Raw genomic sequence first — 24,466 nt, 5'->3', positions numbered from 1 at the left:
AGGTTTACACTATTCTCCATTTCCTAGCCGCATTTCAGTTACTTGATGCTTTTTTCATTGCAACTTTCAGATGGGGACTTGTTAGTGCCAAGGAATTGAATCTGACAAGAAAACTGACAAGAAAAGACAAGCAGTTATGCAATTGAAAAGGAACATTTGTAAAACTGAGCTTTTGGTTTTGTGATTTTTTTACCTTGGCAGGTTCTAACTAAAAATGTGAAAATGTATAAAACCCACAAAACTGATCATTAAACATTCAGTTTCTTACAGTTCATCCTCTAAATATTAAGTTCCAAGCCATGTTTCCACTTCAGACTTTTCTTCCCACTAAATACCAGTTTCTGTGGTATCTTAATAATTAAGCTTCTGAGACGCTAAGCTGTTTTTTTTTTTTTTTGTGTGTGTGTTTTTTTTTTTGGTTTTTTTTGGTTTTTTGTTTTGTTTTTTTGGTGTTTTTTTTTTAAATTTTAGTTAATTCCTCTTTTCAAGTAGTGCAGGAATGAGCCATTTGCTGAAAAATAGACATACCTTTGTATCCTATTGCACTTCTGTGTTACAGCAGTATATATAAAATATGTGGTCGATACATATGCAATTTTACATTTTTCACAGGTAAATTGGCAGTGTTTGTTTTTCTTATTTAACAAAATCTTCCTCAGCAAGAAGATTCCAAGAAATTAAGATTCCAGTGTATTAACAATTGTTATTAATTTCTGTTTTAATAACTTTAAGTATAGACAAGCCAATATAGGAGCTCAGCTAGAAACATCAGAGGAAAAAAAGTTAGCATAGAGTTCTGACAGTTGCTGATGTTTTACATGAGGTGTCACTTAGCCCCACTTTCAATTACTTAGCTTTAAATGTGATTTACTGCCTGCAGCAGTGCTTATGGTCTTGCTCTCTTCTTTGAGATTAACTGCTGTTAGCATCAATTTTATTTAAATTTATATAAATTTTACTTTAAAATTATCATTAGCAACAGAAGAAAAACAGCTTAAAGGAATTACAGTAATACCTCCTACTTCAGTGATAATATAATAATTTGGCTGTCAGGTTTCCACAGAACAACAAGAATTAAAATTCAATGTTACCATGTAACATGGACTTCTCATTAAAAGGAAAGAGAACAATTCTCTGAGTCCAGTCTGTCTGTGAGATGTTTTCTATATAAGTACCTGGTTCAACTGATATCCCCATAAATATCTTCTGGTCACTCTGACCTGTGATAAAATTTCTTTCTAACCATCAGCATGAGGAGGAGTTAAATCTCAAGTTCATGAGCTAAACATCAGAGAAATTACTACTAGCAGGAACATCAGTTTATAACTGTCAGTGCTTCAGGAAAGGTAAAGAAGACACTGGTTTGATGAGCTGAATTATCCAACCAGCCAGAAAATGGCCATCCTGGGGCTATCCATGCAGGGCCACAAGAATGACCAAGGGCATCCTTGTGTGAGGAAGGGAACTTGGAGAGTTTAGCCTGGAGAAGGGAAGACTCAAGGAGCTTCTTATCAAAATGTATAAATATCTGAAGGGAGGATGTTAAAAGGATGTACCCAGATTTTCTTAGTGCCTACTGACAAGAAGCAATGAGCACAAATCTCGAGACAGTAAAATATGAAACTTTTCTCCTGTAGCTGAACATTGGAACATGTTTCCCAGGGAAGCCGTGAAGCCTTCATCCTTGGAAATATTCAAAACTCAATGCAATCGAATATTCAAAGTGAATGCAGTCTTGGGCAACTTGCTGTAGCTTACCCAGCTTGATTAGGCAAGCACAGAAGGTCTCTTCCATTCTCACTTCTGAGAAAAATAAACACCAAGTACTCGTCTACCATCTGAATGTCTCTCAGTCCATAGAGCCCTTCCTAACAGCTTTCCTTCTGAGTCTAGAACATGATTTGCCCTTCCCTCTCTCATATATATTCCCACATTCCTTAAATGTTGAATCTACCTCCAGACTGCTGTGTAGAATTTGGCAGGGGCAGTGCCACACGTTTGTTTCTGGCATCACAAATGCATTGTTTTCCTTGAGTGCCAGGTCTCTAAGGCACACAGACTCCAACAGAGCACCATCAGAGATCTCAGCCTTTGGGAGGCTGTGGTTAATGTGAGAGGACAGCTTCACTGGGCATTTCTGTCAGGTTTGCCCTCTTTCTAGCCTGATTGCTTTCTGACAAGAGATTTCCAGCCTTCTTAGGAGTGCATCTTAGCCTGAAGATGAAATTCTGTGATTTCCTTGAAACCTTGTCACTTTACCCTCTCATCTCCCTGAACTCTTCTGTTCCTCAAACGTAGACTCAAGGGACAACAGTTTGTCACTGAGCCCCTTAAGCTGCCTGAGCTATTTATGCCACCTGCCAATGGAGCAAGTTATGATATATGGGGTTTTAAAGGGCTCTGACAATCAGGAGGTGACCACTGAGAATCCCATAATTTTCTCCATTCACAGATGATGTTGCAGTCCAGATGAACTTCTCTTTGTCTTTTCATGCCTGGCTTTGCTCTGGTCCTCATACTGGACATGGCTCCACATTCCCCATAGGATTGTCACAGCTAAAACTGTGCTGTGATGACGTGCACTGCAGAGAATGATTCTTGTCAAGACCACAGTCCAACAAGTCTACCTAGATCAAAATTAAAATGGACAAGCAGTTAGTTTCTGAACCTCTGAATTTCAGTTAGGCTTTGAAAAGATTGCTTAAAGTAAATTTGAAAGAATAAGAAAAAAAAGTGCATTTTTTGGTATTCATATGGGTGAATACCATAATAACATATTCATAGTAAAAACTTAGGAATAGGATGGAAAGCTGTCATTCTTGAGAGGTCCATTAAACGAACTCAAGGATTTCCTAGAAGAATTTGTCCTGTGGAAGAATTTCTGAATTGCATTCTGATACAGCAAGAAAGCCATTAAAAGCCCTAAGGAATAAGAGAAACTGACTGTGCCACTTTTTATACACAAGGAACTTCATGGTGAAGTTTACTTCTCTAAATCCTTCACTGCTAACTAGCAATAGGCCAATTTTTCAAGAGAAATTAGTCCTTGCATAAAAAAATAGACTGTTACTTGAAATAATGTCAGCTGCAAATTCTGTACTCATGATAAGTTTACTAAATGTTTTAATGGGTCTTATGCCAATAATGAGCTTATAGAATATATGACTTGTACCTTGTAATGTAATGAGTTGCCCAAGTGCATTGATTTCCTCTCAGTTTCAAGGTGTCAAGAATTTCTAATGTAATGGGCTTGTTTGCAGGCTGTGCAAGCTTTCTGAGAGATGAAAAGGTTGTGACTGCACCAAATGTGAATTATTCAGTGTAAACAAATTTCTGTGCAAAGCAAACTGAAGTAGTCACTCTGCAGCTCTGTTTTATTCTTCCTGTATTTTAAGCCTCTTCAAAGGATAACACTTATCTGCTTCGTTATTGCCCTTTAATGATGCTAAGGTTATTGAGGAAGACAGAAGCAATAAGGATGATAATTGCTTGCTCAGGCATCTCTCTCACATTTCCATCCCACTCAAGGTTGTCAGGAGAGAAACCTTTTAGCAACTTCTACGAATATTCTACTATTTAGAAATGTCCAGCACATAGCCAAATAGCTGGACAATCTGCTTTAATGAGAGGTTTGTATGACTGGAAGTAATTAATCCCCATGCAGGTTTTTCCCTGACATTTTTTATTTGCCTCTCCACACAAGAGGATTATCCATTTAATTATTGGGGTTTGTTATGTTTCTGTAGACAAATGCGATGCAGAAACAGCTGTTGGAGGAACTGCTGCAGGAGTCCACTATGTTGTTCTTTGCTCAGTAGCTAGTCCAGACTGTATCAGTGAAACACTCATAGTGTTTTTCAGATCTTCTAATTTTATGGGCTAAGGTGGAGAACAAGAGAGAAAGGAAGAGGGAGACAAAATACCATGAAAGGCAAAGAACAAGCTAGGGAAAGATCTTGATGGTCCCTATCCTATGTTCAAGGAGAAAGACAATCATTGTAAAACAGTCTGTTCTGTACCACTGGAAATCTTACTGAGTGATATCCCAGGGACAGCTAGAGGAGAAGAAGCAAAATCTCTAAACTCCAGAAGATGAAGAATGCAAAGCCTCTAAGTCCACTCTCTAGGCAAGCTCCTCAGATATATTTGTTGTGATATTTTGCTCCAGGATACATCTAAATTTCAATAGAAAGTGAAATTTTTATCAATCAAATTGGAGAAAAGTGAGACCAAGCCAATTATTCAGCTCCAAGTTCTGCCTCTGATTAACAAAGGATTATTACTGCCATAATTTCTTTTCTTTTTTTTTTTTTTTTTTGGTCTCATTGCACATTTTGAATTATTTCAAAATTTCTCTCTATTTCTGAATTCCATTTTCACTATATAAAATCAAAAGACATTTCTCCACAGAGAGAGAGAACCTATTTTTTTCTGCTGTAAGTTCTATTTCAATACCTCTCAATATACAGAAATATTAGACAAAAATTCTAGAACATAAGACTGGATAACTGCAGAATTCATTGCTAATTTCTACAGAATCATGTTTTTCTGGTTACAGCTGAAGTAAATTCAAGGACAAAACTGTCCACTTACACCAAGAGAATTTGTTTAATAGATAAATTCAGTATTACCCACATTTACATGGGTGATAAATGCAATACATCTTCACTTAGAAATGTCTTGTATTCCTTCATAATGTCACAAAAAGTTCAGCCAGCAATATGAACAGAATATAAAGCTGGAATATTCAGTGATGGGCAAAGCCCACTCCTAGTGCCCTATAAATTGTGGAATGAATACAGGCAGCCCACAAGCTGCAGAATGGATGGTGTAAGCACCTGCAGTGAGCCAGGGTGGCAGTCACCAGCTGAGGTGTGTGCTGCCTGCTGCAGCTTGCAGGTCTCTTCCCTGTGCTTCAGGATCCTGCTCTCCCTCCACATCTGCCCCAAAGCCACCTGTGTTTGCCCCTCACCGAGCTCCATCTGAGACATCCATCCCAAGTTAAACATCCATCCCAAGTTGAACATGCTCATCCTAGCATGGGCCATCACAACAGAAGTAGTCAGGGAAGCAGGAATACAGCACCTCTCAGAGGGTGGCAACCTGAACAAGAATGTACATAGAACAGTGTAATATTTGTTTGTTTCACATCCTAGTTGGATGTCACATAGGAAAGGAAGTGCTAAAAAAGAGGGAGAAGGAATAGAACCTGAAGAAATCATCCCTATGTTAAATCACAGTGCCTCTGTAAGATGTGCAGCACTGCGGCAGAAGAGAATTAATTTAACAAGACTAATTTCTATCTACTTTTATTTAAAAAAATTATTGATTCTGTGCATCTTAGCTCTGAAGGTCCTAAAATAAAAGTAGAAATAAAAGTCAGAAAGCTTCAGAAAGTTACCCATGACAAAAATATATTGTGGCATACTAAATTATAAACACAAGGCAGTTCTACAGTTTTCTGAGTGTCCTGATAAACACAGTCCCTTGAGCTCAGAATTTAATACACCAGAATAGCAGACAGTAAATCATGGAGTCAAGAATGCAGGACAGACTACTGGAATGAGAAGTTCTGTTTTGGAAAGCAGTGAAGAACATGATTCAGAACTATGCAGTGTAACTCAATGGAGACAAAAATCCAATTTATAACATATCTACAGTGGAATAACCAACATAAATAGAGTGTTGTTAGTACGACAAAAAGCAACAAAAGAAAATGAATATTTTTTGGGTGGCTTGTCTGCCTTATATATGTATGATCTTAGAATAAGAGAGCTCAGCAATCTAACAGAGAAAGCTATACTGCAGACAGCAATTAGACTAAAACTTCTACTTAAAAAGTTCATTAACTGCTGGAAAAACTTCTTTATGAATGTGCTAAATTCATCTCCCTGAGGCCTTTAAATATAGACAAGATCTTCACATAGCTCTGCTGGAGGACATATCTTTTTTAAAGGATTTAGTTGATAAAATTTAGTGGTTTATGAGAGGCAAAGTTTGGTGAGATTATTGCAAGAGTCTTCTGGCCTGAAAAGCTTCTTGGGGGATTTGATCTACAGGGCCACAGTAAAGCCATGCTTGTGTGAGGAATTCTGAATGACACAGTTATATGGATTTTATTTGCTGTGACGCAGTGTGTAAGACAGACAAGTTATTCACAATTGTCTCAGAAACAAAACCAAATATGCTGATTGAATTTGTGTTTACACAATGCTTGCTTTCACTTTCAATCAATAAAAGATGTGTCTTTATTGTAGTCTGGCTTCCAACACAAATTGTTCAGGGGGGGTATATGCAGGATATATACAGGATACTTTAGCACTGGAGAAAGTTATCTGAATATGAGCACCTTTTTTTTCTTACAGCAATATGTTATCTATATTTATCACATTACACCAGTAAAGAAAACTCATTATGGAAAATAATTTGCAATATAGCTTCATTCAATCCATTTTGGCAGAGATTTCAGATTTTTTCTTTTGCAAAGAGCGTGTGCTTTTTATTCCAATAGAAGACAACTTGTTTCTCAAAAGTGGAAAAACAGTAGTAAGCTTCTGATAAAGTAAAATTGAAACAAATAGAAGTATTGTTTCCTGTTGCTATTTAACTTCATGTAGTGGAGATACGTAAATGGAGAAAGGTTGTTTAACTGGAATTCAATAGCATCAGACAAAAGTCTGTTGAGTGCTGTATTGTGTTCAGTGTTTTAAAAATGAATCATTAGGACTGAAAATCCTATGCCAGTGTTCTTGCTATGTATTAGTAAAACAACAAAACTGTTTCTGAAATTGAGTTTTTTGTATATATTTCAATGGATATGTTGTGCTTTCTACTTTTGAGTTAGCCAACCATTGTTTGAAAAATGAAAAGTGCTTGTAGTATCAGTGGAGGAATAAGAAATACAATGCAAAAACAAAGGTTGAAAGGTTAGATTCTACTGAATAGGTTTAAGAAAAGACAATTCTTTTTCTTAGTTATTCACATAAGTAGATACCATCAGAAAATGAAAACAACTGAATAAATAAGAGAAAGAAAAAATTAGAGGCTTTTAGCTCTAGGTCAGTGACCAAGTTTTATCAGGGGAATGGTAAGATACATCTTTACATCTCAGTTTTCTGGCTTCATGATAGTTTAAAACAAAAATGCTTTTTGTAACCTAAAAGTGTTAGATTACACCTAACATTGTTAGGTATATATTTGTAAAATTATTGCAATTCAGTTTGTTTCCTGTGTAGTGACAGATAAAGCAGAACATATGTGGTTCCCAGACACCATTAAATGTTCCTTGGTCCCAGATCCTCTTAATAACCCCCACCTTCCATAGGCACAGATGTAAAACACCTTCTTTCTCCAGTTCATTTTGGATAGAAAATGCTACTAAATGTGCCATTGTGTTCTGTCCTTTGTAGCTTCCCTTCCTTCCCTGCTCTGAAGAATCACTGAGACTTAAATGCCAATTTTTTTACTCTTTGTACAATATTAAATTCATCTATTTACAATTAGACATTAGCATGAAACAGGCATCTTTTCAGCAAAGAGACCAAGCACAAAAAGGGGGAAATGCTCACATTTCTTTCTGCCACAGCCCAGAGCTCAAACTCGGCTCCCAAGCCCACGGGGTGCGGTGGCTCGGGGCCGTTATAGCCCTTGGTGAAGTCAGGGCCCTGGGAGAGCCAGGCATCAGTCCTGCCATGGAGACCTGAAAGTGGCATGTTCCAGCACAATTCCTAACCCAGAAAATCTAGGAATCACGAGCCTGAGGTCTTATTTTCAACTGCTTAGCCATGACCACTGGTTTTGAGATATCTCTATAAAATCCTTATTTTCTATTGGATGCATTTGCTGCACCAAACTTCAAGGTTGAGGAGGTTAAGAAATTAATGCAAAACTTGAAGAATGGAAATTGATTAATTTTTTTTTCTACCTTGACTGTTTTTCACATACAGTTATCTCTGGTCTGGGTGACAATCTGCAACAGAAACACAAAATAGCTCAAAGAAAAAAGCTGGTCTCCATATGCATGCTCTTTCATTCTGAGATGTGAGAAAAAGATGGGTTGCTTATTGCCTATATATTATCAGTTTCTCTAGATTTTTCAAAAGCCATCTGTGTACACAAAAAAAAGCCATGTTGATGCACGTACAGTAACTATTTGTTGATGGTTTGGTGTGGAATGAACAGACTTTCTTATGACCTGTTTCATCTGCTTAGTCTTATTTGTGGTTCAAAGAAAATCGACTGCTGGAAAAGAAATGAGAATATTTTACAATGTTCTGTGTTGATTTTTCTTGTTAAGACTTTAATAACCACGGACTCTTCTTAGCTAAAATGTTGCAGCTCTTTGAAATCTTCACTTGAAGCATGCTGTGTGTCCCTTGGTAATCAGGGTGGAATTAACTGCAGTTTGTAGCCCGACCTGTCTTTGCTCACTGCTTGGAATCGTGGTGTGAACAGTGGCTGCCTTTGAGGTAGCTGTTCTTTAGCAGTGTTAAATGGGATATGCTGTGGCATAATAATTAGTTTAGAAAATTTAAATTCCTTTTAAAACTGATTCATTCCCTGCTGGCTAGACTTTATGGAAAGAGCTAGGATTTATTCCCTTTTGTCTTCTACTGATATTGTTTACACTACTGAGCTTGCATCCTCTCGTGTTCTGCCAGCCAATCCTTCTGTATGAGTTTTGTGATGAGTAGGAAACATGATAATCTATTGGCTGCTAGATTTTATAGATTTTATTACCTGGTACAACTTTATTCCTTGGAATTATGATTACTGTATTGCTAAAGTAATGTTGTATCATGCTATTTCAGTGATTCTCCCTAGGAAAATTACACTTCCATCCTACATCATTTGAAACCATTCAGAAAATCTTCTAAGAACTCATAGAAATATAACATTTTCAAAGGTTTATTTTATCTAGTAAGATGCTTTGATCTAGTTTCTCTCTTGCTGTGCCTTTGTAAGGTGGTGTATCTATTCCTGTAGTTGGGGATCTAACACTAAGTTTGAGATAATAATGGAATATTATAATGGAACTTAAAAGACTTCATATAGAGATTACCATGGCATCACTACTGCTGGGTTATGAGAAATCTTTTGCAATGGAAATGTATAGAGACTCAGGACTGTGACTGCATCACTGGGGAAAACTGTATGCAGTGTAACTGTCCTAATGGCTGAAATCGTCTCCTCTGGAATTTTGCTTGCAAAGAAGGTAAGAAACTGCTGGACTAATCATGAAAACTGTCAAGAGATTTAATGATGCCACTGACTGGCAGGGAAGGCATGCTTGAGGTTCTTGGATGTAACAAGAAACACCTTATGTTTCTAAGTCACTGACCATATTTCAGCTATTGTCTGCTAGAAGGGGAACTGGCTTTTGAGAGCTTTCTTTCATCTGAGCATGGGATGACTTGGATTGTAGCAAAGCAAAGGCCTCTCTCTAAGTGACCATTCAGAGTGCTGGCTGAGAAACCTGAAATGCCTTTGTGTCAGCAATGAAAGGAATGTCCTGAGCAGCTCTCTGGACAAAAGCTTTGCCTTTGAAGGAAGTTATATGTAGGGAACAGAATCCAAAATGCTGTTTTTCAGATTCAGAAAGCAGGTGAGCAGTCCTTACAAGAATTTTCCTAAAGAACTAAGCACAGACAACAAAGGATGTAGGGCAAACTGCACAGAAAGGAACTCCTTTTTGTTTCTAAATGTTTAGAGAGCAATAGCTCAAAGAAACCTCAGTTAAAAGCAGAACAATACCATTTTAGATATTTGTGCATGGTCCCAAAACTTAAGATCCAAATAAGATGTGTCAGATGCTTGGAATCATAGTCTGGATATTGTGTTTTTGGAGTGTTTAAGTAGCTCATAGGGTATATTGACTATGTGTCTGCTCACTAAATTAGAGATTTTGAGCTCTGGTCATTGAAAGGGGTAACATTTTGGGTGTAAATTTATTGTGAAGTGGCACATGCTTTTCTTCCTGAGCCTGCAACCATGGCTTCAAGAGTGATTGAAAACTGTGACTCTCTTATTCTTATTTTGATGAATTAGTTGGGTCTCTCTCTATTTTTATATAAATCTACCTATCTTTCTGACCCTTCAGTACTAATTTTTAAAAAATAATGTTAAACTAACCTATAATTTCAAAGTCAAGTCCTCAAATGTTAGGAAGCTTGTTAGGCCAAGCTTTATAGGAAATCTCCATTTATCATGCGTGCATATATTATAACATAGATGGCACACTGTACATTGCCAAACACAAAATGGAGTGATATTATAATGAGGCTTTTGGGTTTGATTTTTTTCCACAGAGCCCTTTTATCATTTCAGTGATGGAAAAAAAGAAAAGAAAAATAAAATGCAGGAAAAAAGAGAGATAAATAATGGAACTGAGGCCTGATGGGAGAAGGAGGAACAAAGAAAGGAATATGCAGATTGAAAAGAAATGGAAAAATGCAGCTAATGATAAAGGTAAACTTGCTTTTCTACTGGAAAATACTGGATAAAAATGTGTTAAAAACTACTGGAAAGTTTTATTAGTACAGTTAGTTTAATTTTTACTTCTTGATTCTGCGTGAAATCAACAAACAGAAAGTTGCTGCTGAAAATCACAACTTTCCTAATTAACATCAGTTGGAACAATCATTACCCTCTGGATTAAATCCCTGTCATGGTTGGACCCTGGCACAGTGCCTGTGCCACCATGAAAGGTGTATTTCTAAAATGGTTACTGTGAGATGTGACCCAGAAACAGAACAAAGCAGGCTCCCACTTGGAAATGGAGGGAAAAGACAATACTTTAATAATCTACAACACAGAAACATAAGGGAAAAAGGAAAAAAACACACACAACAATCCACAATGGAACACTCCCAAAACACTCCTCCTGTCCCCAGTCCTCTAACACATCAATTCTCAGTCCAATACCCTCCTTCACAAAAGCTCCCCCCAGTTCATCAGGAGAGAGGAGTCTCCCTGTTGCACCATGGGCCTCCCCAGGAAACACAGTTGGAACCTCCTGTGCTTCCATGTCACACGTGGCAGCTGCCCAGAGAGAATCTGCCGTGGTGACCATCTTCCTTCCATGTCCAGTACTCTCACCACCATCCATGGATCCAAACTGCTCCTTAGGTCCTTTAAGAATGCATCACCCAGTTCCAAGAAGTGGCTGCCTCTCACCATTTGGGACGCCTGTACCCCCCCATATTCACTCCCCTGGGGCCTGGGTCTCAGGAACAGAGATCCTTCGCTGAAGGCAGAGGGCTCCACCACACCCTCCCCCTCAGTCTCTGTTCTCTCTACTCTGCTTCTCCTCGCAGCCTTATCATTCTTGGCTTCCGGCCAACCGCCTCCCCCAAGGTGCAGTCTCTGCATTATTGAAGAAATTGGTTTCGCCCGTGGCTATGTAAGAGAAAAGTCCAGCCAAAGCCATTCCAATCATCGCCTCCATCCTGGGCACTCTTATCTGCTGGCATTTTCTTCACCTACTCAACCCTTTTCTTCTTTCCCATCCTCCATCACCTCTCAATCCTCAGCTGGGGAGGATCAGTTTTTTTCCAGCTTCCATTGTTTCAATACCAAAAGAGTTAAAAGCTCAGCCCAGTCTGCCAGCAGCTGGGCACCTTGCCCCCCACCCCCCCCCCCCCTTCTCCTCCTGGCCGTGGTGCCGGCACGAGATACCAAATTTCAAGCCAGCACAGTCTCTATCATTCTCTCCCGGTGGGGGCTGCCCAAACCACCCCAGGTCTCTTCCACCCCTGCCTCTTGCATGGGCTCCAGCTTCCCTTCCCTCAGGCCGCACGGCCTCCCCCACCCAGACGCAGCTGGGCAGGGGAGAGGTCAGGTCAGCTCACCTGCCAGACTCCAAAGAGAGAGTTTCTCTGGGAATGCTCTGCTTTTAACCCCTGTGTGTTCTCAGAGGTGTATCCAAATCCTCAGTGGCCACACCAGGTGCCAATTTCAAATCTGGCCACTGATTGGTTTGACCACAACTTTTCCAGAAACACACTTCCTGGCCAAACCACGACAATCCCTATGCTGAGAAAGAGAGAAATTCAGAAGAGATCATTAGCAAAAAGTAATTAAGTGTGGATGGATGGAATGTAGGAGAATAGAGATAGTGATGAAGGTAATCTCACCCCTAAGGGGTTACAGCTGTGTTAATTATCAAGAATTAGGAACAGGCCTGCCCTTAATAGGCCACAGCTAGATCCAGTTAGGATGAATATTGTAAAAGAGTAGGTTGGCTGGTGGAGAAGTTAGATGGAGTTTGCTGGTTGTGCTGTGAGGGAGCCAGTACTGCAAGGAGCTGCCCATGAGACATCACCAGAAAGGTACGGATAGCAACAGTTAACCCTGTAGTTCTGATGAGCTTTTGTAGCTGACTCTAGAGCTATGAAGGTCTATTATCACATCTACAAGGAGACAGAATCCCTCTGCCCACCATTATTCTTATTTTAAGTGGGCTTACAAATATACTGATTAGCTGCCTAAATTTTACTTCTGCATGTTATAGTGTATGATCTGCTTTCGTTGCAAAACTGTAACTCCTATTGATGTCAACAACAGTGGTATTAAATCACAAACATCTGCATGGCCTGGCATGAAACTGTGAAATGCTATTATTCAAATAATAACAGATCTTCAAACAGATTAAGCCAAGAAATTGCCCTTCCACAAAAGGGAAAATACAAAAGCACTGGGTGCTTGATGCTCAGGAGAAACAGAGCTTCTGTAATATATTCTAATCAAAGAGGGGCCACAGCAAAATCAAAGCCTAAATATTTTGTTTTGTAAAATTGGACTAGAGAGTCTCAAGACACAAATATCAACAGTAATAAAGCACACCTCATTGCTGATTTCATTCAAGTTTGGCACTGGACAAAGCACATTGTATATTAATTGAATTTTTGCTTGGCTTGAAAACCTGGTAAGATTTTATCCAATATATTTTTATTGCTACTCAGTGATGGTGAAATTTTTACAAATAATTTTAGAGGGCTACATAACTTAAAAATATCTGAACAGACCAAGTGTGATCCTGTTAGCTACACTGAAAGTGCTTAATTTTGCATCTGCATTCTCCTAAAGCTGCATCTGCTCTAGTAGATGTGTGTGCAGTTTTATTAGTTGTAACTCTGATGCCAAAGTGCTTGTGTCAACATAGGATCCAAAATGGTTCTAAATGGTAGAATACATTTCTAAGCATCTTTTTGTTTTTATAGTCCCGTCTTAGATGTGTAATATCAGAACTGGACTGCTACCAGTGCTCCAGACAACTTACTTATGATCAAAGGGAGAGAGCATCTTCACTTCACTGCAGTGTTGACTGCAGGTAAGAACTCCCTAATATTTTACTGTTTTATTTATCTCTGTAGGCTTGTTTTTATATCATATATTCACTGTTAAAATGGTGTGGACCCTACTCACAGTACCCAAGAAATTTCCTGTTATATTGGAAAAAGCTACTGACTAGATCATGAAACGTGAACAAAGGAAAATTATTTAAGATTGTAAAACAAACACATGACAACTGTTAGTAAATTATTTTTCCCAAGTTAAGGCTATCAAAAAGTAAGTAGTTTTGTCTCTCTTCATACTGTATTTTCTTGGTGTATTATTGAAGTGCACAGATATTGTTAAAAAGTTCACTTGCTATTGGAGTAGGTAGGAGTCTTGAACTGAGATTTCCAGTAACTTGTCACAGTTTCTGTTTGAGTAAATTGTTATGTATTGATAAGTGATGGCTTCTTATGGTAGACTTTGGTGAATAAATAATCTGCTCTTTCAAACTACTTTGATGCTTGAATATCTACTACTTAAGCAGAACTGTAGCACACCCAGTGTTTTTCTTAGACAGACCTCTTCTTTAAAAAAGACCCCATGCCAGTCATTTTACTTCAGAAGCCTGTTCTCCATTGCAATTTCACTTGAGAATAAGATAGTGCTGCTGTTCCTGAAGGTTTGCTGCACTTGATCTTGGCTGCTATGACTGCACACTAACCCAGAGATGATCAGCCTCACACACTGCTCACACCATGGAAATAACGATTCCCAGCTTATTGCTGGATTTCACAACCACAGAAAAGCATGAAAATTATTAATGAAAATCCCAGGCAAATAGTTGAGGAGTATTGTAGAAGAAATAATGAGCTATATATTTTGTCACAGAGGCAGAAAACTTTTGGTGGTGGAAATTATCAGGACAATTATCAGGAAAATGTTATTACCATTTTCCATGATGTGTCTGAGGAATCGGGTAGAATGTTGCAGCACCTAGTGAATACATTGCTGTGTCTTCATGAAGTCCCACTTCTTGGTGATCTAAATATTCTTATCTTTATGATACTAACAACTAATAGCCATAATAATGATACAGTTTCAAAGTCTTGAACATGAATATCTAAACTTTCCAAATGAAATAGAATAGACTATACTGAATAAGCATCCCGAGGATTTTTGAAACTGAAGTGTATACAGAAAGCAGTAATTTCAATAGTAATTTTTTTTTTTTAAACATAGACCTATTTTTAAAAAGTAGACTTTGGAATATAGGTCTTAAAGGTTCCGTCCTGTTTTTCTGTAAGTTTCAATGACATATTGCTTTACTTTGTGTAGAAGATGTGGTCCACAATGTTTTGGTAAACTGCACCAGTGATATCTGTCAGTAGTCACTAGTAACTTCACTCACAGAGATAAAGCATACTTTGGAAATTACCATAATTCTGTAATAATTTCATGTAGGGAAAATAATTTTTTTATTGAGAATGAGTGAATTTTCTTAGACTAAATAGAACTGACCTGAATATTTCTTTCTACTCAAACCAGAACTAAAATCCTGAAGTTTGCACATAGTCAGAGAAATTCTGGTGAAAATATTCTAAGCTTTTTTGTGTGGCTAGTTCTGTAATTCCAAAATGTGGAAGAGCTGAACTTATGAAAATGCTAAAGATAAATGCGAAAACATCTGATGGTGTTTTTATCTGGACTGTGAGCAGGAAAGTCTGAGTATATGCTGTGAAGTTGCCTTCTGGAGGCTGGTGCTGCCTTGTTCCCTAGAGTGCTGTAAGAATGGTTTAAAGTGAAGGCTCTGACACTTTCATGGGGCAATATTTCACAAGTCAGTAAATACCACTGCCAAAATTCTTTAGTGATATTCAACCTAAATAGTCTTATTTTGGCATTACCTGCATCAAACAGTTGAAAAAGAGAAAAGGATGAAAAGGAAAAAAAAAATCAAACAACGGAGGAAAATAAAAAGAAAGTGAAATATGCAGAGATGTTTCTTTTGGCTAGTTTTGATAGACCTTGTTATTTTGGACTGTGTACAAAAATAATAGAATTCACAAAACATCAGCAGAATAAGAGAGAAAATAAAAGAATAATTGAATATAAGGTGGGACACATATGGAACAATTTGCTGAACTTCAGGTTGTCATTTTCTTCTGCACTGCATTGAGAAAAAGAAAGAGGTAAAATAAAGAGATCAGAGAGGTTTGCAGCTATGTCACAATTGCTAAGTATCTCAGTGGGTTTCTTTCCCCAATATCTTTTTTATGCAATAAAATCTTACTCATTATTCTTCATAACAAAATTTTCCTTTGAGCCTTTCTCCTACCTTCACTAAACCTGGACTGATCTTATATTCTTTTCAAGAGGGTTTTGCCTGTGGCTTTTAATTTTTGCAATATTGTATTGAAATCAAGTTTCTGCCAGGCTGCTGGGGTCTAGGAAGACTGAAGGGAAGTATTTATCTTTTCCCCTTCCCATACCTTACCTTTCATTTAGAAAAGCCAGATCCATCTGACCTGGAAACTGCTGAGAGATATGGGGTTAGTAAACCAGAATCTGAAAATGTTAGTGTGTGCTGGTACATAATCTTTGCAATCATATTAAGGAATAATGGAAATAAAAATAATCCTGATATTCAATATTAGGAGTCTGTTCCAGTCAATATGAGAGACTTCCAGTTCTTTCTCTTGGAATTGTATGACTCTTGTTTTTTGAGGACTCCAACCATAAAGAACTATGAATAATCCTAGAGTTATGGGACGGGAAATTGGGCTGACATCCAATTTGTAGTGCTTGCTTGTGGTGTTGTCCATATCAGGTGAAATGTTCAGGACAAGTGCTTATCCCTGAAGTTCTGCAGGATGAAGTTGCAGTGTGGAAGCTCTCTGCATGCCCCTCTGCTGGCACTGTCATCCCCAGCTCAGTGCCTGTAGAGCAGCCTTCATGTCACAACCACACAGGGAGAATGTAAAGCTGTCTGTCTCCTCTCCCCTTCCACAAACGGAAGATACACAGCAAAAAAATCACATCATGTTGATTACTGGTGTGCACTCAAGCTGTGGTGTCATTTAGTGTCTCCTTTCAGTGAATATTTCTCGATGGCTGAGATTAAAGTATTCCAAATGAGCATTTTATTTGGTTCTAATGAGGCTGCTTCAGAATGTTAATTTCCCATTCACTGGACTCTTCAAAGAGCTCAGCATGGCTGCAGAGTACTGAAGATATACCTCAAGCTGCTGCAAAATTAACTTAGGAATTATAAAAGCAGTAAGTGCATGATTACTATTTTTCTTAATACATAAAAGAAGGAGATGTGTAATTGGCAGTTTAACAAGCTGGCAGCAGCAAATTAAAACTTAATGTGATTATGAAATGACAATTACTGTTAGTAATTAATTGGTATCACCTTTCTGTAGCCCCATTCAGTACTCTTTGTGCAAAGCTTATATCAATGAGAGAATAATTAGGTCATTAGATGAAAAATTGGGAGAGTGTGAGCTTACAAAATGCTGTAAAATTTCTCTTTCTTTTCTGTGGGATCTATGTAATTTGAGACTGTTAGAAGCAGTACTTGCACCCCATAAATATTCATCCAAAAGGACTAAAGAGCTTTGGAACTGCATGACATTGCAGATATTTCTGTATCTGTAATTAAAATGAACTGCACTCACATTAAACTGGGAAAGATTGGTAAGAGAGTATCCTTAAATTGCAGTTCTTAATAAAGAGAAATGTTGATAGCAGTGTAAACACTTAAAATCACAGAAATGTATTTCTGGTTTGCAAAAGATAGGAAACTAATGAAGCTGGCATGATGTCTTTCCTGATTTTTAATTCCTCTGAGTAGTCAGAAACAGTTTTTACATGTCATATGCAGCACTTCAGGCACATAATTTCTCTCTTAGAAGTAGAAGACCGTGGTGGGACAATGTCTTGGTAAAGACAAGTGTAATATCTTGAGTAATCTTTGTTCTTTGGAATCCCAGACCTTGCCTGTCTAGACCACGTGATTTTGATTTTGATGTCATGGTTTAACCCCTGGTGGCAGCTAAGCCCCACACAGATACTCAGTCACTCCCTCTCAGTGGGGTGGGAGAGAGAGAGAGCCAGAAAAGTAAAAGTGAGGAAACTAGTGGGTTGAAGTAAAGACAGTTTAAGAGGTAAAGCAAGAACTGCACATGCAAACAAAGGAAATGGATGAGTTAATTCACAGTTTCCTGTGGGCAGGCAGGTGTTCAGCCATGCCCAAGAGAGCAGGGCTCCATCAGGTACAGTGGTTACTGGGGAAAACAAACACCATCACTCCAAACAACCCACCTTTCCCTCTTCTTCTCCCAGCTTTATATGCTGAGCATGCTACCACATGGTCTGTGGTCATGATGCCTTTCATCAGTTGGGATCAGCAGTCCCAGCTGTTTCCCCTTCCAACTCTTTGTGCACCCCCAGCTGCTGCTGGTGAGCGAGGTGAGAAGCAGCAAAGCCCTTTACTCTGTATCAGCAATGCTCAGCAGTAACAAAACACATCCCTGTGTTGTCAGCAATGTTTCTAGCACATAGAGACCCATATCAGATACTGTGAAGAAAATTAACTCTACCCCAACCAAAACCAGCGCAGAAGGCAGCTAGTCAAATCTGCACCCATGATGTGCCTTTTGTCTGTATAGGTCTGATTTGAACTGATTTGCCAGAGACCAGACAGCACTGTACTTCCCTAAAATGGGTTTCAGATTTCTTTTTTTTCTCATCTGTCTGACAGAAACTAAACAAGGTTCCAGCAGATCAACTTCCCTGTGTCCACTATATGTTACAGAGAGGCAAGGAATAGAGTAGCTGTATGAGCTACCTCAGGAACATCTGTGTGCTGTAGGTAAAAGGTCAGAGGCCTATTTCCCATTTCTGATCTGCTGGCCCTCCCACAAATCTCCAGTGGAGTCCTCATCCATCCTGAAGAATCTCCTGAAGGAGGCACAGTTCCTTACAGTAGCAGCCAGAAGCCATTAGTAACAGCAGCAGTACAAGGAAAAGGATTAGAACTGCTTCCAGCCACCTCCAGTGCTGCTTCTCTAAAGATGTCAGGGATCTCCAAAAGTAGAGTCATACATTGCAGGCAGAGCAGCTTCTCCCTTTAATTGCTGCATAAACATATGTCAGCATGTGTAGGACTTCAGAGCTGTGTTTCAGGTATGGAGACTGCAAGTGGGCACAGATGTTCACATGAAGTGGGTAATGCTGCTGACTCCAAACATTAAAATTATTTAAGTAGACCGTCATTCCTTAGTTCTTAAAAACAGAACACATTTTTCAAGATTTTTTTTTCCCCTGCAACCTCATGGGCAGGCAGGTTGTCTTTTATTTTATTTTTCTTCTTTCAACATAAAAATTTGGATTCTAAAATATTGATTTACCTTTGGAATCTAGGGCTCTGAGTAAGTAAAAAATTCAGCATGTGGAATTGTTATGGTGAGTTGACCCCAGACAGCAACTTAGCGCCACAGAGCAGCTTGCTCATTCCTGACACTTGACACAACTAAGAAAAATACAGTTATCTATCTGGACAAAGATCTTTTTGAAATTGATAAATAAAGTAAGAAGTAGAACTGTTACTACAGAAAATGCCATAAGCTATAAATAAAGAAACAAAAATGAAGATTTTTAGTTAAGATCTCACAAAGAACTTACCCATAACCATGGCTATTTACCAGCAGTCTTGTTATTTGTAACAATAGGGGAAGCTGAAATGTGGTAGAAAGTTTTCAAAATGGACAATTTCTATGAGCACATGGGCCAAGTCTTCCATGCTGCACACAGCAATACAAACATTGGGGATGGAGAAAGAAGAATGTAGGGCTGATGAATCCCACTTTCTCCTTCATGCATAAAGGGAATGCTAATAATTCTGCTTTCTGGTGCTCAAGTGATTTAACAAAAATAACTCATCCATGTGCTCTGTTAGCTTTCAACAAATTACACTAAGAACTTCTCTTTTTATTTATTTCTGAATGCCAAGAGAAGACTTCTCAGTATCTGCAGCTTTGTCAAAACAAATGATGTTTTGAATTACTTTGGAAAAGAACTTTTCATTCTGTTGAAAGATAGATATTTTTCTTATGACAACTGATTAGAAATTTACAGTCTAAGTTTGGGTCATATAGGTACTGGGCTACAGTTTGGGCTGTTTCTGAGAGAAACTGATTAAACCCACTTCAAAATATAGTTACAAATTTTTTTTTATATTTTCTTGGAGACATTCTCTGCAGGATGTCTCAGTGAAACAGTATTCACCTCTTGAATTCCCTTCAACCTAAATTATCCTATAATTATAGATTATGACTTATGACTTCATTTTATATATACATCTTTTGCTCCACATAAAGACAAGTGAAAACCTGCTTAAAACTTAAAACTTCACTTCCATGAAAGAAGAAAATTTTATATAGGTGCTGCTGGAAAAGGAAGAAATGAATATTTGTAAAAAAAGAAAAAACACAGAGACAAACATGAACAGGACTTTACTGTTCCAAAGACAAGACTAAGGAAAGGGCTTTTAAGTACAGTTTGCAATGGGACTCAGCAAGAGCTTTAGTATGTATTTGTTGATTTTTAGTGTCTTCTGCATACTTGGTTTGCTTACATAGAGAGTATATGGAAGGTGTGCAATGTCGTACTTATGACTATGTGTAGTCAAACAGCAGCTCTGAGCCAATTGTCAACTGAGAGGATGGTTTGGGAAAAGAGGCGGTGATAAGGGGGCCAGTTAATGATGATCTGTACAGCAAAAAGCTCTCTCAGGGAGGCACTGACTGGGAGGTGAATTTCAAAGCCTTGAAACAAAGATTCAGGAAGGCATGTCTGACCTCAGTTTTATTCCCAGTAAGTTCTTGTCAAGCACTACCCTTCCGCTTTGTTTTGGAAACTTCCTCCTATGTGTGCTTCCTTCCCCATCCACTATGCCTTTATGCCATCCATCCCTGACAGACAGCCTAGGTACAGCTGCCACCAAAACCCAGGTGATGAAATGACCTAATGTTTGTACAGAGTTGTCTAAAGCACCTATAAAGCTGGTGTAAAATGTTGGGTAAATAACTTCTGAGTTTTATAGCATATCTTGCTTCCTTCTGAGTTTCATTTGGAAAGTATAAAGAAACTGTCTTCAACAAAAGTTGACATGTGAAATCTTCTGATTTTTGCAGAACAAGTGGTGACAGCCAGAACATAACACATCTCTTGGAGTTCAAAGTATCTGCACTACAATTAATTACTTACTGTGCTGTTCATTTTGCATGAACCTCGTCTCAGTAATTGAACACATCACTGGGGGAGACAAAGTATTAACTTGATGCTTGCTGACTGTGTTTGGTTGTGTCTAGTCTGCAAAACTGAGTCTGTCACTCTTTTAATCTGGTTTGGTTTATTTTGCACAGAGCTTTTTCTTCAATATCTGCTTTTCTCAGCAAGGGAGCACCATGTTTTCTCTGTGTTCTTCAATAATTCAATTCAAAGATCTTGCTCCTGTTCAGCAGTTACATTGCCTTTCTGAATAATTCTCTTACCTGTGTTCAGAGAGAGGTTTCTAATGGTTACCAATCTGGGACTTACTTGGCTCTTTAGTTTTAGAATAATTAATTTTTAGGATATTTACACTTGCATAGTACTTATCATCCTAGAGGAGCCTTTGTCATGTTAGTAGAGGTGGGACAGTGGCTTGACCCAAGGAAAGACATAATCAAAAATATGTCACTTGCGCAAAAAAAAAAAAAAAAAAAACCAAAAAACGAAACCCCACCCAGATCATATAGACAAATGATAATGCTTAACCTGTAGTTTTCTCTTTTGACTGCATGAACCCTGAATTACCATTTGTACTATCACAGCTCTGAGAGGAATAGCAGAGAGGGCTCTTGCCAAGCATGGTAACTGGCAAACCCTCCCCTGCATTGGGAAGTCTATTGAAATCTCCTAATACCTGCAAAAGTATTTTAACTACTTTGGTGCTATATAGAAGGCAGGCATGAGCTCTTTTACTTGTATTCTAAAAAAGAAGTTACTACTGTGTTTTGTGAAAGGAAGAGTTCCCACATGTTGATGTGCTCTGGATCTACTGCCACAGTAAGATACTGAAGGATGGAGGAATAAAATATGCTTGACCAGCTGCTCTTGCTGGGGCACTCCAGGATACGTGTAGACACACAGATTTCTAAGTATTTTAGAAACTTTAAGGTTAAACAAGGAGATAGCTGGTTAGTTTAATGCCTCTAAGCCTGAAATGCAGCTGTGTGTATTCTGGATTGTGGCTTTAGAGAGCCTCGCTTCTGTGTCAAGTCTTGCCTCAGGCAGCAAAGTCCTAATCTGGAGCTGTCCCCAGAAGCCCAGCTGGTACACATCAGGAGAGATCAGCTATACTCAGAAGCACCACAGCACATGATCCCACTGGCTGCAGGCAGAAATCATTTTGCTCACTGTTGAAACGATCTGCTCTAGAACAAGCAGATGAAGAAGATGCCTAAGGCAAAGTAGTGTTTATGGTGACATTTCCATAGGATTTAGATAGGGATTCTTTCCTGAGTGCACTCAAGTGTGCACTTGCACCCCAGAAAGCCAGCTATAGCCTGGGCTGCATCAGAAGCAGCATGGCCAGCAGGTTGAGGGAGATGATTCTGCCCCCCTACACTCTGCTCTTAGGAGACCCCACCTGGAGTGCTCTGTCCTGCCCTGTGGCCCCCAAGAGAGACATGGACATCTTGGAGCAGATGCAGAAGAGGACCACAAAGATGATCAGAGAGGTGTTCCACCTCTCCTGTGAAGTGAGGCTGAGACAGTTGAGGCTGTCCAGTCCAAAAAAGAGAAGGCTCTGGGGAGACCTTTATTGCATCCTTCCAGTACTTAAGGAGGGATTTTAAGAAACACTTTTTAGCATGGTCTGTTTTGGTGGGACAAGAGATTTGTTTTTTAAAGAAAAAAGAGGGTAGATTCCAACTAGGCATAAGGAGGAAATTCTTTACCGTGCGGGTGGTGAGGCACTGGAACAGGTTGCCCAGGGAAGTTGTGGATACCTCATTCCTGGCAAAGTTGGAGGTCAGGCTGGATGAAACTCTGAGCAAGCTGGTCTAGTGAAAGGTAGCAGGGGGGTTAGAACTGGATCACCTTTCAGGCCCCTTCAAACTCAAATGCTCTGGATTTATGACTCTAAACCAGCTAAAATCTGAAATATGAAAAATTTTTCTGAAAATCTTTTCAGAAATTCTTTTATGTCTTTGATTTTTGTATTTTTTCTCATAAAAGTTTCTAAAAAGTTTGTTATCCAATGATAACAAACAATTTTTACCCATAGTAACTCTTGTCCATCCTTCTTACCTTGTCTTTTTATATTTTCCTTTCTATTCCTGTACCTGTAATGAGTTTAGCACAGAAGTCATGAGCTTGTGGTAGCAGCACCTATAGCAAAGTGTTAGAATGGATCAAAAGGAATGGAGTGGTATACTAAGGAAAGGTTCTTTGTGCCTCTTATACGTCCTATTTCTCCTGAAAGAATCTAATGTAAGGCAGGGACATGCATCTCTTCAGGTGCATATTGGAAGAGTTCAGTTCTCCTGGGCTGAGCACCAAGCACTTCCCCCTGCAGAAATGTTTATTGAGAAATTAAAGAGATATGAATGCTGGTTTATTTCTCTTTCTGGAATACCATCAAGTGACTTCATATCTTACAGAGTCAATCCAAACTTGTTAGTCCTTTAAGAAGCCCTTGGATGACAGCCCAGGATAGCACTATTTTCCAGGGCCAAGAAATAAAGCTTAAATTATTTAAAGTGTGAAAGATAAGAAAAAAATGTTCACATTCTACCCTATAAATACAAAAAAATATTATCAGGCTTTCAGCCAAATGCCATGGTACACTAGAAATTCTTATGCCACAGATGCATAATAATTCTTGTTAATGTTAATGCTAAATGGAGCTATTGTTACTGATCATATTTAGTTTGGAAGAGATCAGCAGTGAGTAACTGTGCTCTGTAAAATGCTCAGTCTTATTCTGGAATTCAAATGATAGCTAAAGATTATCAGGGTTTTTTTCTGCTGGAAAAAGCAGTTAAAAAGTCAACTTCCTTTTATCAAGTATTTGTGTTAGAACTCTTTCAGTTTATATACACAGTTAAATATTCTCTAACTCAGGGTAATCTAACAGCCTGCTGCTAGACTATAGAGGCTAGGTTAATTACATGGAAGATGAAGACCACAGCTTCAAATCTTTTGTAGTAATTGATGTGACTTATGTTCCATATAGGTGCCATACCCATCACATTTTCTGAAATATTATTCTTCTGGCAGCTTCCAGTAAAATGTTTTTTGAGCTCATTGTGCTGGTAGTGATTCCTCCCATCAAGAGGAAATTCTTCTGAACCCTTATCCTCTAGTTTTGCAGTGCCAGTTTCTGACCTTGGATTAGAATAAATAGGCATTGTGTGCCCAGTGAAATAAATGGGGAAGGTATTCCATCTGAGATATTTGAGTGAAACTGGAATAACAGAAGTGTAATGATTGTGCTTAAATGAAGTACAGTGGTATGAATTTAAGGACTAGGACAGAATTTACTGCTGTTAACTACAGTGTGTTAAATGACCAAGGAGGAGAAAAACACTGGTCTTTCATACTTTCTGCATGCTCTTGTGTGAAGTTCCTTTGTGCTCTCATGTGAAAATTTGTGCAGCCTGGGTCTCCATATCCCAAACTCCCTGTGCCCTAAGCTACAGCAAACACAGCAATGGCCTCACCAGGCTGAAACCCATCCCCAAATCCTCCATCCTTGCTTCCAGCTGAGGGCTTCCTGTGAATCTGATTTGTGCCATCTCTACACCATGGCATTCCTTGCACTCACGGGGCTCTTCTTTCACTGTTTGCAAATTCTGCACCTGAGTGTCTTGACAGCATAACTTCAGTGGAACTGTCCCTTTGCCTGCAGCTTTCCCATCACCAGTAAGAGTTCCTTCTCACCTAAGAAGATGAGTCTAGTCTTGCTGTGGTGGTGATACAGCCATATTATCCATTTACCCCTTGTCTGTCATCCCTGAAAATGAGCAGAAACAGGAATGGGAAAATCCCCCACACTTATCCTGTCACAGGATTGCTATGTGTCCATGGCTGTACAGCCTTTTTTAACCCCACTGGCCTTTTCTTCTTTTGTCCC

At 38.8% G+C, this 24,466-nt stretch overlaps 1 long non-coding RNA gene across 1 annotated transcript in view; it reads left to right on the top strand.

The window, feature by feature from the left end:
- Positions 1 to 12,206: 12,206 nt before the first annotated feature.
- LOC135302137 (uncharacterized) overlaps positions 12,207 to 24,466 on the top strand; it is a 42,265-nt gene continuing 30,005 nt past the window's right edge. The window contains exons 1-2 of the long non-coding RNA XR_010363836.1: positions 12,207 to 12,329; positions 13,221 to 13,330. This is a non-coding gene — a long non-coding RNA (uncharacterized LOC135302137). The remainder of the gene's footprint in view (positions 12,330 to 13,220; positions 13,331 to 24,466) is intronic.

The sequence above is a fragment of the Passer domesticus genome, chromosome 6 (genome assembly GCF_036417665.1).
Source record: "Passer domesticus isolate bPasDom1 chromosome 6, bPasDom1.hap1, whole genome shotgun sequence".
NCBI classification, from domain to species: Eukaryota; Metazoa; Chordata; class Aves; order Passeriformes; family Passeridae; genus Passer; species Passer domesticus.
Note: the sequence above shows the minus strand (reverse complement) of the source record. Positions and strands in the feature narration are given on the sequence as shown.